Raw genomic sequence first — 17510 nt, forward strand, 5'->3', positions numbered from 1 at the left:
CTACCTTGTTTTTTCCCTTTTCATTTTGTATCCCCTGTGTCCTGTGCCCTTCACTTATTGTTCTTTTACTTTTAATGTATTTATTTGGAGGAACCCATTTTCTATCTATTCTCTACTTTCCCCCATTATTTATGCCTCATACCATGCCTAAAAATAAAAATAAGATAAGATTGTAGGTGCCCGCATGCATGATGGCTAGTACTCCCATTCCTGTCTTTAATTCAATATGCTTATGTTCAGCTACCAGTTTAAAGGATGCTAGGGTGACCTCCCAGCATGGAGGCATATTCAGGTCAGGACGGTCAAAATTCTAGACAAAGGGTCCAAATTCAGGACAAAAATTCAGGACAAGAGGTCAGTTTTACAGATACATTCCAGGAGCGGCCATACTCCACTACTTCATCAATACATTTTTTTTGCTATTTTTATAGTGCACTGCTACTCAATGTGCTCTGTATGAGATTGCCTCTAGGTATGCTTCATTCCGATGGCACATTATGTCCTTGTTCAATAGTCAATTGATGCCCCTGAGAATGGTGTCAAGGGCATCATCCCTACCCAAATCAAGCCAATCTTTCTTGAAGAGAAAGCAACAGGCAACATTTTCATTATGTTTTAAAACATTTTAAAACCCATGTCAAACACTTTGAGAACACTTTAAGATAAGTTTCATTTTCATCTTCTGTTAGTTTATACAAGTTAAACAAAAACATCTGTCTCACCTCACTGTCAAACCAGAAAAAATAATGAGGCAGAGCAGATGGTGTGGGTGACAACCGTTTCAAACTGAATGTCAGAATGTGAGGTACCCATAATGTACCTGTAGTCTCACAGCACCAAGAAGGTCCAACTGCTGCATTAAAGTGGGTGTCAGGGACTCTGCATTCATCTCAGAACGGAGAGCCTGGACCACCAGATAGAGAATTTAAGAGCGGGATAGAGTCAAGATCAGATGAGAGAACCACAGCAACTGATTCAAAGGGTCATTGCTAAGAATGGGAAAATAAAAAAGAGAAGAACACTGTAGGACAATTCATAATATCAGACAAGATTGGCCCTCCATGAGTATCAGAAAGTATTGTGTATTTTGAGAGTAGTGTCAGCAGAGAGGTCAGAAGCATAGAAGGCTCTGTCAAGTGGTTAAACAAGCAGCATCCACCCTCCCTGGCAAACTCTGCTGTTGTAATGGTCCATTGATAGTGTTTGTTTGTGGAAGGTGGACAGGGGCTGGACCCCTTGTAAGGTTGGGCCCTGGGCTGTTGCCCACTCTGTCCATGTCCTAAAATGGCTACGCAGATGAGCCAGTAGTATGGCACATCCCTAAGTGCCAAAGAACATGTAGAGCATTCAAAATATTTGGGATGCAAATTACACAACAAGCAAATTATAGGAACACGATAAAGAGTTTCAAATGTAGAAAGTGTTTTTGTAACATATGGGAGTGTTTCAATTTAATACATTAGATTATAACATTGCGTTGACATTTATTTGAAATGAACGTTTCAAAATATGAACTTTAAAACATTTATCAGCCCTCCTTCCAACAAAGCCATGAGTGAACACAGTGAACTAATTGTGTGGTGTCACTTACATTATGTTAGGTTATGTTGATTTGAATAGGGCACTAATCACCCAAGAGGGTATCCAGCTGCTTAGGCAAGGTGTGTAGATGTGTGCTCCCAAGGTGCTTATATGAAGAGCCAAGTCTTCAGCTTCTTGCAGAACTCAAGAAGTGAGGAGGAGGTTCTGATGTGTTTTGGGAAGTCGATCTATGTCTTAGGTGCGATGTAGGAGAATGAGCGAATTCTAGTTTTGCTTTTCTTTTGGGATGTGGGGAGTGTGTGTGAGTGAGAGTGAGGCAGAACGTAGGTGTCTGAAGGGTTGGTGAAAGTGTATGTGGCTGTTCTGGTATTCAAGTACTGTGTTGTTTAGGGCTTTGTAAGTGTGCGTGAAAAGTTTGAATTGGCTTCACTTGTGAAAGGAGAGACAGTGAAGCTTCCTGAGGAGTGGTGTGGATGCGGCATGGTAGGTCGAGTATGAGTCTTGCAGCTGCGTTCTAGATGGTCTTGAGTCTGTGTTGGACTTGTTAGGCGATTCCGGCATAGAGAGTGTTGCCGTAGTCCAGTCTGCTGGCGATGAGTGCTTATGTGCTGGTACGTCTGGTGTTCTAAGGCAACCATTTGAAGATTTTTTGCAGAATGCGTAGGATGTGGAAGCAGGAGGTGCACACTGCTTTGACTTGAGGTGGCATGTTGAGCTTGTTGTCTAGGATGATCCCTAGATTTCTTGTGCGGTCTTTGGGTGTTGGTCCTAGCTCCGACAATCACCAGGTAGAACTCCATTGGTGGGTCTTGTTGCCAAAGACCAGTACTTCCGTCTTGTCTGAATTGAGTTCTGGCCAGTTAGTTTGTATCAAATCTGCTACCATGGTCATGCAATTGGTGAAGTTTGTTTCTCTTGTCTGTCAGGGAAAGGATGAGTTGGGTGTCATCGGTGTAGGAGATGAGTGTGTGACTAGCATGCCCAATATTATTTTTATGGATGGTGGAACATTACAGGCCATTAAAGCATATGCAAGTGTGGTTTTTCTACAGGGTCCATCTTGAGCTAAATTACTTGAAAGTGCTCTCAAATGTCACTATCAAGTAAATTAGAAAGATGAAGTAACTTGATTTGACTGAGATCTCACAATTTATTCATTCGGGTAAACTGGGATTTGAAGCTAGGTTTCCTTGTCACAGATGTGCAATTAAACCACTGACTAGAACATTTTCTTTTTACCATTCCCCTTTAACACCAAAAGGCAGTGTTTTTGTACAGTTCTGTCAGATCAACAATGCACCATGTTAAGTAGATACAGATACATTTTACACAATATCTAAAAAATAAGATAGATGGTGAAGGTGAGAGACTGCAGGACACCTAATGGTACTATCACTGGCTTTCTCAGCATTTACATAGGTATTCTATGCAGTGGTTGAAGTGCTTTGGAAAAAGTATAGATTCTGCAATCTTGAGTGCAATGGAAATGGAGGCAGTGAGTGTGGAGGTGTAATGAAAGGTGTGACTTAAAAGAACAACATTTTCTGTGACTAGTTTGTTGATCCTTTGCCATAAAGTAACTGCATATAAAATAGAACCCATCCTAAATGAAAAATAAATGTAAGTTAAACTTGTAAGTGGGAAATACACTATTTTAGGTTAAGAAACTTCTGTTGCTTAATGTGTTCACTGCAGATGTATGTGTGTTCAACCAGAGGCACATGGAATTAAATCCTGCTTGGTACAGCACAGAATACTAACTCGTGTATCTTTAGTTCTAGGCGGTCCATGCTCATCACAGAAAGCACTGCTAATGTGTATGTCAATATCAGGGCCACTAAAGGTTGATCGCATATTTATGGATTTGCCACATTTGCAACATAATCCATCTGCTGCATAATCTGCAGATTTTTTGTTTTAAACAAATTTTATTTGTCTTGTTTCACATATAATGCAGAGACAACTGCACACATCAAACATACATCGATAATGACTTTAACTTTTGCAGGTATAAGCGAACCATAGTATAACAAACCCCCCCTCCCCAAGATTGCGCCAAGTTCACTTAAACCTGCCCATTACAAAGCATCACAACCAAGGGTACTGGTCCCCCTGATCCGTCCCACCCCGCCACCACCCTCTAAGAATGTACAAGTGAAATAGTCCGGTAAGCATGCCTCTGCTTCCTGTGGCGGGTCCAGTAACAGACCCCGGTAACCTGCCCACTGCTTCCATATCTTAAAGTGTTTGCGTTGACACCCCCTGGCAAGGAAAACAGGTTGTTCTAACCCCATACAAAAATCTAGCCCATTTTTCCGAGCAGCCACTGATGGGGCCCTAGGTGCCTTCCAGACCCTGGCAATATCCCTTTTTGCTAATGTGAGGCCAAGCTGTAAGAGGTGACGTTTATAAATATTACCCCCCACTCACTCCATAACATGTAGCAGGGCCAAAAGCGGAGTACGGGGGAGCTCCCATCCTAAGACCTCAGAGAGACAGGAGTATACCCCCCTCCAAAAGCTATTCAATGATAGGAAACACCAGACCGTGTGTATAAGTGTACCGTCTTCCTGATAATAATCTGCTCGTTTTAATAAAAAAGTGTTTCTAGCTCAAACTGTTCAAAAGTTACTAACAACATAGCAACACGTTTTACAGCACAACGGAAGACCCTTTTCCAAGGTTGATTGGTCACATGTCTAATGCTTTGGCTAAATGTGAGAGTTAAACTACTGCTAATGAGGTGCCAACTATGTCCAGGCAGTGCTAACAAGTGTAAAAATGACATAATAATAATAAAGTAATGCTATCACACCATGTGCCGCATTACGCTACTTAAATTGAACTTTTGTGCCACATAGCTTAGTAAACCATGCCACATAATTTGGCCATCCCCTGCAGCATACTTCCACAACCCTTTTAATTATTTTAAATTTGCATTACTCACAGTATAAAATAGGCTACCATTAAATAAGGAAAACAAACTGGTTAAAGGCCAAAAAGTGTTTTCAAAGTGTAGATTTTAGTGATCTGCAGATTGTACCTAGTGCAAAACGTTTTATAACTGTCCATTAAAAGCATGCATCCACACCTCTACTAGCAACACCCTTACAGGGCCTCTTAACAAAAATACATATTTGTCTTCAGGAAGCTTCAAGTGACTCCATCAATTAAAGCCAAAACCACTTCCGAGCATGCCTTTACATTTGCAGATTAACCAACTGCAGACCTTTACATTTCTTTCAGGCAACAGGCACCGTGGCAAGAAGGCTTGATTCTTGTTTGGCTGTCTGCCTCAGGATCATAGCACAGGAGGTTCTGTCCCTGTTAAACTGAGGCACCCCAACTGTCTGATTTAATATTTGTATTTTAGCACAGCACAAATGTTAAAATTACAGACAAATGCAGTCCGTTGAAACATTCATCATGGACATCGAACATTAGAGTTAATTTATGGACAATCTGTGTAAGTTACAGGTGGGTGAACACCCTAACTACGTCATGATTGTTGTTGTAGTATGTCTCCAAACTTGAAAGTGAACAGGAAACTGGTATCAATTGCAATGCTTATTGGCCTTGTCAAGGTGTGGAGCACTATATGTTCAACAATACCATTCAAATATCAAGAGCGAAATTAAAAGGTGCATTTGTAATCAGATATATGGACATATGCAACACCAGTATGCCCCCTGTCATTACGGTACACTAATTTGGCCTGAGAAGAATGTATGTGGGTAAGGGGCGTAAAGTAGGCTCCTGCAGTACAGGGGGGCCCCCATTCTTTACCCAGGCCTATAAGTATCTGTACGATATGTGAGTGTCAGGTGCCCCTCACTATATTGTGGAAGGTGTTTCCATCATTTTGATTACACCACTGCTGTGGGTGAAGGCATGTGTTGCAGCGGAAGTGCAGTAAAATGTTATTATTATACCCTTACTATCCTTACTGCTCCTACATTACAAGCCCTTTACAATCAGAGAAACTACTGCATTTCCATTTACCACAGAGGCAATGATTGTCTTACAAATCTTTCTCCGCCGACAGGAGAGGTGGAAATGAGGGTGGCCAAACTCCTCATTAGCTGTCCAATGAAGATCATTAATTGACAGCTAACTCACAAATTCCAGACAAGATTTAGATAGACCTCTCTTAAGACAGTACTATAGAAATAAAGCATAGCAACAGGAAGACACAACTTTCTGAAGAAGTTAAGTTGTGTAAAGAATATCACTTTCCGTGCTCATGACGAGCTCAGCTCCAGATCTCTGTACTGGGGTGAATGTATGACATTGTTCTGCATTCTGTCCATCAACTGATGTTTTTGCATTTGTCACCCCGAGTGGGATGGGTATGCTCAGATGTGAGTCCCATGCTCTCCACACCACTGAAGTCAAGCTATCCTGGCTGCAGACGGGCTGATAGCCAGAAACTGGTCCTAGGATGCTTGATTCCGGTCCAGGAAAGACATGGCTTGGCAGTTCGGGCTGGACTGTTCCCATGAGGCACAGGGTCAAGGCTGATTTGCATATGGCCATGTCCGAACTGGGGTGGTGTGGAGTGCAAAAAAACGATGGATTTAGGCCCAGATGTCTGTACTGGGGTGAATGTATGACATTGTTCTGCATTCTGTCCATCAACTGTTGTTTTTGCATTTGTCACCCCGAGTGAGATGGGTATGCTCAGACGTGAGTCCCATGCTCTCCACACCACTGGAGTCAAGCTATCCTAGCTGAAGACGGATGATAGCCAGAAACCGGTCCTAGGATGCTTGATTCCGGTCCAGGAAAGACATGGATTGGCAGTTCGGGCTGGACTGTTCCCATGAGGCACAGGATCAAGGCTCATTTGTATATGGCCATGTCTGAATTGGGGTGGTGTGGAGTGCAAAAAAACGATGGATTTAGGCCCAGATCTCTGTATTGGGGTGAATGTATGATATTTTTCTGCATTCTGTTCATCAACTGTTGTTTTTGCATTTGTCACCACGAGTGGGATGGGTATGCTCAGACGTGAGTCCCGTGCTCTCCACACCACTGGAGTCAAGCTATCCTGGCTGAAGACGGCTGATAGCCAGAAACCGGTCCTAGGATGCTTGATTCCGGTCCAGGAAAGACATGGCCTGGCAGTTCGGGCTGGACTGTTCCCATGAGGCATAGGGTCAAGGCTAATTTGCATATGGCCATGTCTGAACTGGAGCGGTGTGGAGCGCAAAAAAACGATGGATTTACGCCCAGATCTCTGTACTGGGGTAATGAATGTATGACATTGTTCTGCATTCTGTCCATCAACTGTTGTTTTTGCATTTAAAAAAAAAGCGCTAAGGGGCAAATGTAAAAATGCAGACCTTTATTTCTACTGAAGGTCAAATTTGCAGTGGCGGAAAAGCAAAAAATAAGACATGCTTATACTAGGTAAATGGAATTTCTACTAACTGAGAGCCTTTGTTAAAATATGATTGAAATTAAACACACCGTTACAGAAAGTTGTGTTATGTCTACAATGATTTTGGGTGAAATGCGTTGTAAATAGTAAATGTTAAAATTATCATTGACAACCGGTTGAATTTTAAAGGCACTTGTGGCGCACAGATATGCACAAACAATAGAGATAGGCACACCCGTCCATTTCATACTCATTGTAGGGTGTGAAATTGACTCTTTCAGTGGGCCGTGAATCTTTCAGACCAAAAATCATGTGGTGATCTATTTGGTGAATGTCTACTGAATATGCCAAAAAACACATTGTTATGAAATTGTTATGGCGTACCACCTCAAGAACATTCCCTCAAGGATTTTGTTGCCTATGCATTGCAAATTGTGTGGCAAAAAGCTACATTTGCATGCATTTTGCAGTAAGCAGAACAATGCTCATGGAAGCAGGTGTTAATGGGGCACTGGAGACACAGGGAGGTTGAGGGTAGGCACAATAGTCTCTGGATGAGGAGGTGGACACAGGAGACATAGGGAAGGAGGGCAAAAGAGTCATGATGACAAGGATGTTATAAGGCAGCAGGGGTGGGAGGCAAATGAAGACACACGGAGGAGACATATGAGTTGGGGGAACCAGAGGAGCTGTGGAGAGGGGAGCACAGGAGAAAAAGGTAAACAGGGGAGGGTAGACATCGGATATGGAGGGAGGAGGGCTCACAGATGACTTAGGTCAATGGGAGAGGGAGAGGTCAACAGTGTGCAGCAGATCCCACAGGAAGATGGTTGCTTTGTAGGAAGGGGGCACAGAACATTGTATGGTGGTGAATGAGACTGGACTGGATTGTGCATATACCTGCCAATCCTATTCTCTGGGGTGACTTCCTAGTCTCCTCTTAAAATATAGTGGGGGGAGGGCATTCTGCTTGTAAAGGAGAGAGTCCTGTACGTCAGGCAAGCAATGCAACAAGCATCTCTGCTGCCTGCTGCTCACCATCCCTTATTGGCCCAGTAGCCGTGCAGAGTGAATAAAGGACGGGCTGCCTCATTTAAAAAAAGATATATATTTCTGAAGAAATTTGATAAAATCTGGAGATTGGTCCTAAAGTGCTGATTTAGTGTTTTTTGTGCAAAACACAAAATTACAAAATCTCAGGCAAATTGTGTCCTTCTGGAAAATTGAATAATTTAGGGAGGAATTATGAGTGACTGGAAGCTCATGCTTCTCCCATTACCAAAAAACTTAGGGGCATATTATCAAGGACGGCGTTAAAAATTATCGCAAGCGGCGATAATGGACTTGATAATATGCCCTTGAGAATTCCAATAGAAGTCCATGTTCTGATGTGAACATGGGCTTCTATTAGAATTCTCCAGGGCATATTATCAAGCCCATTATCGCTGCTTTAGCTGCATTTTTCTGCCGCTAAACCGGCGATAATTTTAATGCTGTCCTTGATAACATGCACCTTAGTTATGTTTATGCAATGTTATAGCTATTGATTTTTCCCTATTATTCCACTATTGAAGAGATCCTTAGAACTGCTTGTGGTTGAATGGACTTTCAAGCAGGCACATAATCATGTTGACAGCAGAAGTGATACACACAACCTTCAATTGAGAGTCAGAGCCCTTAACCAGAAGGCGACTGTGACACGCTATTGAGTTGTCTGAAAATATACCAACGACATACGATCTGAACATTCACTTCAATGAGGCTTTGTAGATGACTATAAGAACACTCTTTTCCCCTTATCGAAAAAAGGTAATTTTGTTGCAATATGAAAGCTACTGACTTTCCATTTATCTTTGAAACACCTTGTGAAGGTCAGAGAACTTAATCACAAGGCCACAGATGCTACTTCGCTGAGTTTGGTGAAACCATACATGCAGGGCACAAGTCCTAAAAAGAGAAGTGGGGGGACGCTGTCACCGGAAGTGATGTCACAACAGGAAGTGACGTCGCGAAAGGTGCCGTGCTCCTGGTCCCAGAGAGGCCAAAGAGTGAAGTCCAGCTGTTTGGCAGGGGGGACGGTGTCCCGCGGTAAAATAAGTGGGGGGACACCGTCCACCCGCGTGGTACCCCGACTCGAGCCCTGCATACATGTGACAAGTGGTAAAAGGGAAGTCAGTAAGGTTCTATTGGCAACTGCAAGTAGACAACAGTATCATGGAGAGGACAACTACATCATAGAGATAAAGAGACATTATTGTGTTATTTGGAGCATGGTATATTAAAAAAGTATTTAATGCTATCAAAAAAATTCTCTGTTCCCACTAAATAACATAAAAATTGTTAACTTTTCACGCATTTGGGAGATCCTTGAAACACATTATGACTGAATGGACTACCAAGCAGACACATGGCCATGGAGATGGGAGGGCTTGCCCTTTAACCAACAGGATGAGAGTCAGAGACTGGGAGAGCTGTTAGCAAGATGGGCAAGTGTTAGAGCATTGGTAAAGCACAGAGAGTCAGGATGTTTCTTGCCTCTTTGCATACAACTGGTTCCACATGCATCTCCAAATATAGGGGCAGGAGCCAGCAGGCAGCTGCCCAAACTAGTATTACTGTCACGCCTTGCTGTGGCTATGAGTCGGAGTGCCATAAGTAAGATCCAGAATTCTGCTCTAGCTGTGGTCTCCCACTGCACAGTTACATTGTAAAACCACCCCCCCACTTGTATTGGAGGGTGCTTTTCAAATTCTGAAGAGGGAACCTCCAACTAGAGAAAGAATACATGTTTTTATTGCCTCGCAGTAAACCTAATCTACAGCCTTCTGTGTGGTGGAAACCCTAATCTTACTTGGTCTAATGTGCGCATGCTGGGCCTTATTGGAACATTACATTTCTTCACTTTGACTACAGATAGCACTATGAACTATCTCCAGGATGGGAAATTTAGAAATGTACTTTAGGAGCTCCCTGCCATGGGGGCTGAACTGTGTGCTCGAGAGACAGGGCTTGAGACTTCGTGGTATGGAGCAGCTTAAGTTGAATGTTCTTCAGGAACTCTTCAAGCCCACACCAATTAGTATCACAAGAGGCTTGGTATGCCCTTCATGGACTACATCAACATTTCTAAATAAGACTGAAATACATTTAATTGGGCAATCTCACCACTTTAATGAGACAGGAGCAACATGCCTCAGTAGGGTTGCTCTGCACACCCGGGACAAATCTGAACTTCACAGCAGGCTTGCTATGCTTGTAATGGGGCAGCACAGTTACTTCTCAGCAGGAACCAAATACGTTGTTACTGAGAAATTGCATTGTTCCCCCATCCACAAAACATCACAATGCAAAAATGATATCCAAATGTCCCCTATCATTCCCACCTGTGGTAGTGGGACACGCTGATTTCACAATCAATTCTAGAATGGGAAAATAAGGGCAAGCATATTTAATAAAATAAGCCTGAATAAAATATAATAATCCCCACTTTCACCCTGTAATATTTAATTGGTATGAATGCAGTTCTTCCTTCAGTGGCTTACAATTTTATAGGACACGTAGACCCCCAGTCTGGACCCCACATCCCCCAAACCCAAACGAGACACTGAAAAGATAAACAACTTTTCAAGGAAAAGGTCATGTTGATTGCAAGCATGAGAAGAGCACAACATAACATGTACATCGTGAGTGTAAGCAAGCATGGTATTACATCTGCCAAAATCTAGGCTAATACACAGTAAGTAGAAATGAGTACATGTCCTACAATCTAAGGACAGCATACAAATTATTTAGAGGATGTCCTGAAGGGAACACTCCACTACCAAGGTCTTTGTCAATCCTTCATCCCCTAATGACCACAAAGGTAGAACCACCTGCTTCTCTGATGGGGGGTTCCATCTCACGTGCCCTTGTCCGTGTCCCCAGGGTCCTGCCCTTTATTACCAGGCTGTCTGAGGAGCTAGAAGTAGTGTGGCAAGGAGCTACAGCCCATGCCCTATACTGGTGAATTATGAGCACAAGCCCCTAACCCAGAGTGTACATCCTCTACAGTGATCAGAAATGCTGCACCCCGGGGGGCGCTAGAGGGCGCACTACGGGATGGCTGCCTCTTAAGACAGCTCCGTCGGGCAGGTGCCAAATATGTAATAATTAGCGGGTTGCGGACCTCCCCATGCCGATAGATTCAACTGGCAAGAGGTCGGAAGGTGCTGACTATCGATTATGAGGGACGGCGCTGCACAAAACCACGATAGCTGCAGTAAAAACTGGAAAAATTGCTGATCAATGGTGACGCGTGAACGAATGAAGATGGCGGCGCCCTAGTGAAGTTCCAATGCTTTCACGAGACACGGTTAGACGGCGAGCCCTGATGGTGCATTACAGGGATCCGAGAGGTCTCATCTAATGACTATTGTGGACGAGGGTGGTCGTACCGGCAATACTCCGTTTTGGTTCATTGAGAAGAGCATTGCGAACCACACCGGACCCAACGACGCCCAAAATGGCGGGTGGAAAAGTAAGCTGTGACCATGGTGCGCTGTGCGGAGAGCGTTGAGAGTGTTGTAGTGTTGTCAGATGCTGCAATGCCTGTTAAATATACCTGTCAGCAGCACCCATATGTATTTTAAACAAAACGACTGACCGAGGTTGCCTGCATTACGTAACCTGACTATGGGTACCTTGTAATGCTTGCCGGTACTGGAAACTGCATAGTACCTGCAGGACAAGGAGCGTGCTGCTATATTTAACTGATCGTGTTGTTGGTGAGGGAGTCCTGTTGCCACGCCACTATATTACAGTGAGCCTCTGAGATATGGGGGACTGTGGCTGCCCCGAGTGGTGTGTAACGTCCATGACACACAGTGGCTGTCAGTGTGAATCCATGACTCTTGGCGGTGGCTGTTCTGAGCTGCTCGGCAGGCAATAATGGAGTGTTCAACTTGCACAACTATAACGGTGGTCCAGATTCGCTGGAAACATAGCGTGCAGCGCATTGAAGGGTGATATGACAATAGGGGTCAACAAGCAGTACAATTAAGTGCATTGCCAGTGGGGTCTAGGTGCAGTGCCTGTCTACCCAGCACTGCGTGTGTACTGCCAGCCAAGTGATTCCAGTGTATGGAACAGAAGAAGGATGATTGGATCCCCAGAGTGGAGTGAAGTTCACTGCCTGCGCCCTGGTCAATAAGCAATCTGTCTCTTGGATAGGTACCTGCGCAACCATGGGCAAACCAGACAAACAACAGGCCAAACTGCAATTTGAGGCGAAAAAGAGTACCAAACCTACGGCGTCAACCTCGGATGCGGACGAATATATTGAGGGGAGCTACAGTGCCGTCATGGAAGGTGTGCTGCAGGCTACCCGACTAAGCCTACAAGACATAAGTGGCAAACTAGATAACATTACTCTGAGGGTCGATAATATGGCGGCCAAACTCGTTCAACATGGTGAGCGATTGTTGGAAGTAGAAACGCGCATATCCGCGGTAGAAGATGAGTCTAATAACACGACTGCTAAATGTATTTAAATGGAAAAGACTCTGGAAATGATAAAGAGTAAGGCGGAAGATTTAGAAGCGCGTTCTCGAAGGAACAACATTAGAATCGTGGGGCTTCCAGAATCCACGAACACCGGTCGTATGGAAGACATGCTCCAAAGTGTGTTTGGCACAGAATTGCCTAATTCAGATACTCTGTCCATCACCACCCCCTTTTCTGAATCGTTTTGTCCACCATAAGCGTGGAAGGGTATACTCAGATGTGAGTCCCTTGCTCACTGCACCATCAGGATTCAAGCAAGCCGGGCCGAAGACGGCTGAAATGCCAGAAACCGGTCCCCGGAAGCTTGTTTCCTTCCCAGTATAAGAATTGGCTTGGTAGTTTGGTCTGCCCTGTTCCCATGATGCACTGGGCCAGGGACAGACTAATTTGCATGTAGCCAGGTTCTGAGCTGGGATGGTGCAGTGAGCTAAAAAATGGTGATGGATCAAGCCCTGATCTTTGGACTGGGTAGGAGTGTTCTGCCTAATTCAGATACTCTGTCTATCACCACCCCCTTTTCTGAATCGTTTTGTCCACCATAAGCGTGGAAGGGTATACTCAGATGTGAGTCCCTTGCTCACTGCACCATCAGGATTCAAGCAAGCCGGGCCGAAGACGGCTGAAATGCCAGAAACTGGTCCCCGGAAGCTTGTTTCCATCCCAGTATAAGAATTGGCTCGGTAGTTTGGTCTGCCCTGTTCCCATGATGCACTGGGCCAGGGACAGACTAATTTGCATGTAGCCAGGTTCTGAGCTGGGATGGTGCACTGAGCTAAAAAACGGGGATGGATCAAGCCCTGATCTTTGGACTGGGTAGGAGTGTTCTGCCTAATTCAGATACTCTGTCCATCACCACCCCCTTTTCTGAATTGTTAAATATACCTGTCAGCAGCACCCATACGTATTTTAAACAAAACGACTGACCGAGGTTGCCTGCATTACGTGAACCGACTATGGGTAGCTTGTAATGCTTGCCGGTACTGGAAACTGCATAGTACCTGCAGGACAAGGAGCGTGCTGCTATTTTTGACTGATCGTGTTGTTGGTGAGGGAGTCCTGTTGCCACGCCACTATTTTACAGTGAGCCTCTGAGATATAGGGGACTGTGGCTGCCCCGAGTGGTGTGTAACGTCCATGACACACAGTGACTGTCAGTGTGAATCCATGACTCTTGGCCGTGGCTGTTCTGAGCTGCTCGGCAGGCAATAGTGGAGTGCTCAACTTGCACAACTATAACGGTGGTCCAGATTCGCTGGAAACATAGCGTGCAGCGCATTGAAGGGCGATATGACAATAGGGGTCAATAAGCAGTACAATTAAGTGCATCGCCAGTGGGGTCTAGGAGCAGTGCCTGTCTACCCAGCACTGCGTGTGTACTGCCAGCCAAGTGATTCCAGTGTATGGAACAGAAGAAGGGTGATTGGATCCCCAGAGTGGAGTGAAGTTCACTGCCTGCGCCCTGGTCAATAAACAATCTGTCTCTTGGATAGGTACCTGCGCCGCCATGGGCAAACCAGACAAACAACAGGCCAAACTGCAATTTGAGGCGAAAAAGAGTACCAAACCTACGGGGTCAACCTCGGATGCGGACGAATATATTGAGGGGAGCTACAGTGCCATCATGGAAGGTGTGCTGCAGGCTACCCGACTAAGCCTACAAGACATAAGTGGCAAACTAGATAACATTACTCTGAGGGTCGATAATATGGCAGCCAAACTCGTTCAACATGGTGAGCGATTGTTGGAAGTAGAAACGCGCATATCCGCGGTAGAAGATGAGTCTAATAACACGACTGCTAAATGTATTGAAATGGAAAAGACTCTGGAAATGATAAAGAGTAAGGCGGAAGATTTAGAAGCGCGTTCTCGAAGGAACAAAATTAGAATCGTGGGGCTTCCGGAATCCACGAACACCGGTCGTACGGAAGACATGCTGCAAAGTGTGTTTGGCACAGAACATCTCTCGTCAGTCTTTCTGATCGAACGAGCGCACAGATACTTAGCTCCGAGGCCTAAGCCATGCGCCGCGCCAAGGCCAATAATTGCTTGAGTACTCAACTATAGAGACCGAGATGTGATCCTAAGACTGGCCCGTGCAAACCAGCAGATAACATACCAGGGGAATAAATTAGAGTTTTATCCTGATTTCACGATGTCGGTGCAGCTGGCGAGAACAGAATTCAACCCCAGGAAGAAAAGGCTGCGAGATATGGGGGTGGAATATGCAATGTTATATCCGGCCAGATTGCGGGTCACATATGAGGGTTGAGCCACAATTTTGCAACCACCGGCGGCGGCGCAGGACTACATCAAGAAATTGAACAACAGACGTAAGGAGCAGCGCAGAGTGGAGAAGAACCAAGATTCGGAGTGAGCAGATCTTCACAACCACCTTTATATGAACACGCATTGTTTTGGTATGGTAAGCTTAAGACCTGCACACTGGTGCCATGCTACTCCACAGACAAACAGGTATAGACCTAGGGGCACAAGAGCAATTTAAAGACTGTAGAAAGGACCATGCGTGCCTTTGTTTGATATATGCAGATCATTTGTGCATGGTCATCTTAGTGCATAGCATTATGTATTGCAGGACATGCATTACCTTCACACTGTTATGCATATTATGAGACTTAATGGGGCAATATAACCGACTGGTACACAGTACCAACGCGCTGTAATGGCATTTACCTCCGTGACTATATGATGCACCTGGCCACATCCACTTTGATGGATGAAGTTGTGCGAACTCGGTGGACCCCTTAGGCGGGTGTACCCCAATTTGTGTTAAGATATGTTACTATTTCCTAGGGGATCGTGTCTTTGGCATAGTTAGGATGCTGAAGTGGGTGGAGGGAGGAGGGAGGGGTGTTGGTTATTGTTTGATAGACCAATGCATTTGAGAGGCATTGCTGTAATCCAATTCACTATCGGACCATTATATCTTAAAAGAGTTGTACTGGGAGATGCAACAGTAGTGTGCTATAGACATTATATCACATATGGTGAATTAAAAATGGTTTAAACATGTCCACTGACAAACTGAAACCGACAATGTTGAAATTGCTCACTTGGAACGTAAGGGGGTTAAATAACCCTAAAAAATAAGGTAGGTTTTTGCGTACTTAGACCGACAACAAATAGACATTGCTCTCCTGCAGGAGACGCCTTTGGCACCACACAGCAATAGTACTATAGGATACAGATGGGCAGAATCAATACACACGTCGTACTAGTCCTCCTACTCGAGAGGAGTCATTACATTGATTAAGAAAGGAGTTCATTTTCAAGTAGATACTACTACTTCTGATACTAAAGGCCGCTATGTCACTGAGAGGCCGTAAACTTGCTATCATTAATACCTATGGACCAAATACTGACAATACTGACTTTTTCAGAGACTTAAAGAGGAAAATACATGACTTATCGGGCATACCCATAATCTGGGGAGGAGACTTTAATGTTGCCCTACAAGAAGACATTGACAGGTCAGGGACAACAACGGAACCACACAAAAGGGCATTGGTAGTAGTGCGTGATATCATGTCAATCCACCAATTTACTGATGTTTGGCGATCCCGCCATCCTAAGAATCTGGAAACCACGCATGTGTCAGCAGGGAACAATAGCTGGTTGCGAATTGACTACTGACTGGTGGCTGAGGATATCATATTGTGGACAAAATGTGTGCAACATATAGCAAGAACATTATCTGATCATAATCCAGTCAAACTTATGACAGACATACCATATTATACTCCACCACCGAAAAGTTGGAGGTTTAATGCGAGGGTGCTGCTGGATCCAGTATACACAGATGCTATCACTCAAGCAATTACTGATTACTTTGACTTCAATCAATCGAGCACTAATGACCCTGGGCTTTTGTGGGAAGCATTCAAGGCCACAAATAGAGGCACCTGTATCAGTACGGCAGCCGGCATTCTTAAAGATATCAGGAGGCGACTCACAATACGGGAAGAGCAGCTAAGCGCGTTGGAACACGAATATGAGAGAACAGGATCTACAACATTACTGGGAGACATTAGACACATTTTTTCAGAATATCAAGAATATGCAGCAGGTGAGCTTAAATATATCATGAGGAGACAGGTGGCGAGATCATATGGGGAGGGGGGCAGACCGGGTAGAGCTTTGGCTTGAAAAATTTGCTCAGGACACACGCCCCAGATAGTAGCAAAGATCAGGGATGCAAACGGGACCCTGTTGCATGATACGCTAGAAATCCTACAGGAATTTATTCACACATATGGGGAGTTATACGCTGCACAACCCTTGGCTAGTTTGGAGGAGATTTTGCAATATTTGGCAGATGTGGCCATAGCGTGGTTATCTGATACACAAAAAGAATATTTGGCATTACCAATCTCGGTAGAGGAGGTGACTGAAGCGATAAAGTCATTACCTAATGGTAGGGCTCCAGGCCCCGATGGCTTCAGCTGTGAATTCTATAAAACCATTGTGGATAAGCTGGCGCCTCACCTAGTGGAACTTTATGGGGAGGCGCATGAAAAGCAGATATTGCCACCAACATTGAGAGAAGCGGTTTTGATTGCCCTTTTAAAACTAAATAAAGATCCGGGATACTGCGACTCATATAGGCCGCTATCCCTCATAAATGTTGATACCAAAATTCTGGCCAAAGTGCTTGCAACTAGACTCCAACCACTCATGCCTAATCTAGTTCTACCGGAAAATCTGGATTCATTCCCTCGCGTTCCACAGCACACAACACTAGAACGCTGTTTGCCTTGTCCCATTACTTGATTCCAAGCACTAAAGCAGCTGCGATTCTCCTCGATGCTGCTAAAGCATTTGACTCTGTTGAATGGGTCTATTTGCAAACAGTATTAATACGAATGGGTTTCCCACCAGTTTTCCTGCAATGGGTGAAATTTTTATACACGAAACCAACGGCTAGGATCAAAGTAAATAAATATATATCTAATGCCATACCTATTGGGAGAGGGACGAGGCAAGGCTGTCCCCTTTTGCTGTTGCTATTTGCAATTGTGCTCGAGCC

This window comes from Lissotriton vulgaris, chromosome 3_1 (assembly GCF_964263255.1).
Source record: "Lissotriton vulgaris chromosome 3_1, aLisVul1.2, whole genome shotgun sequence".
Lineage (NCBI taxonomy): Eukaryota > Metazoa > Chordata > Amphibia > Caudata > Salamandridae > Lissotriton > Lissotriton vulgaris.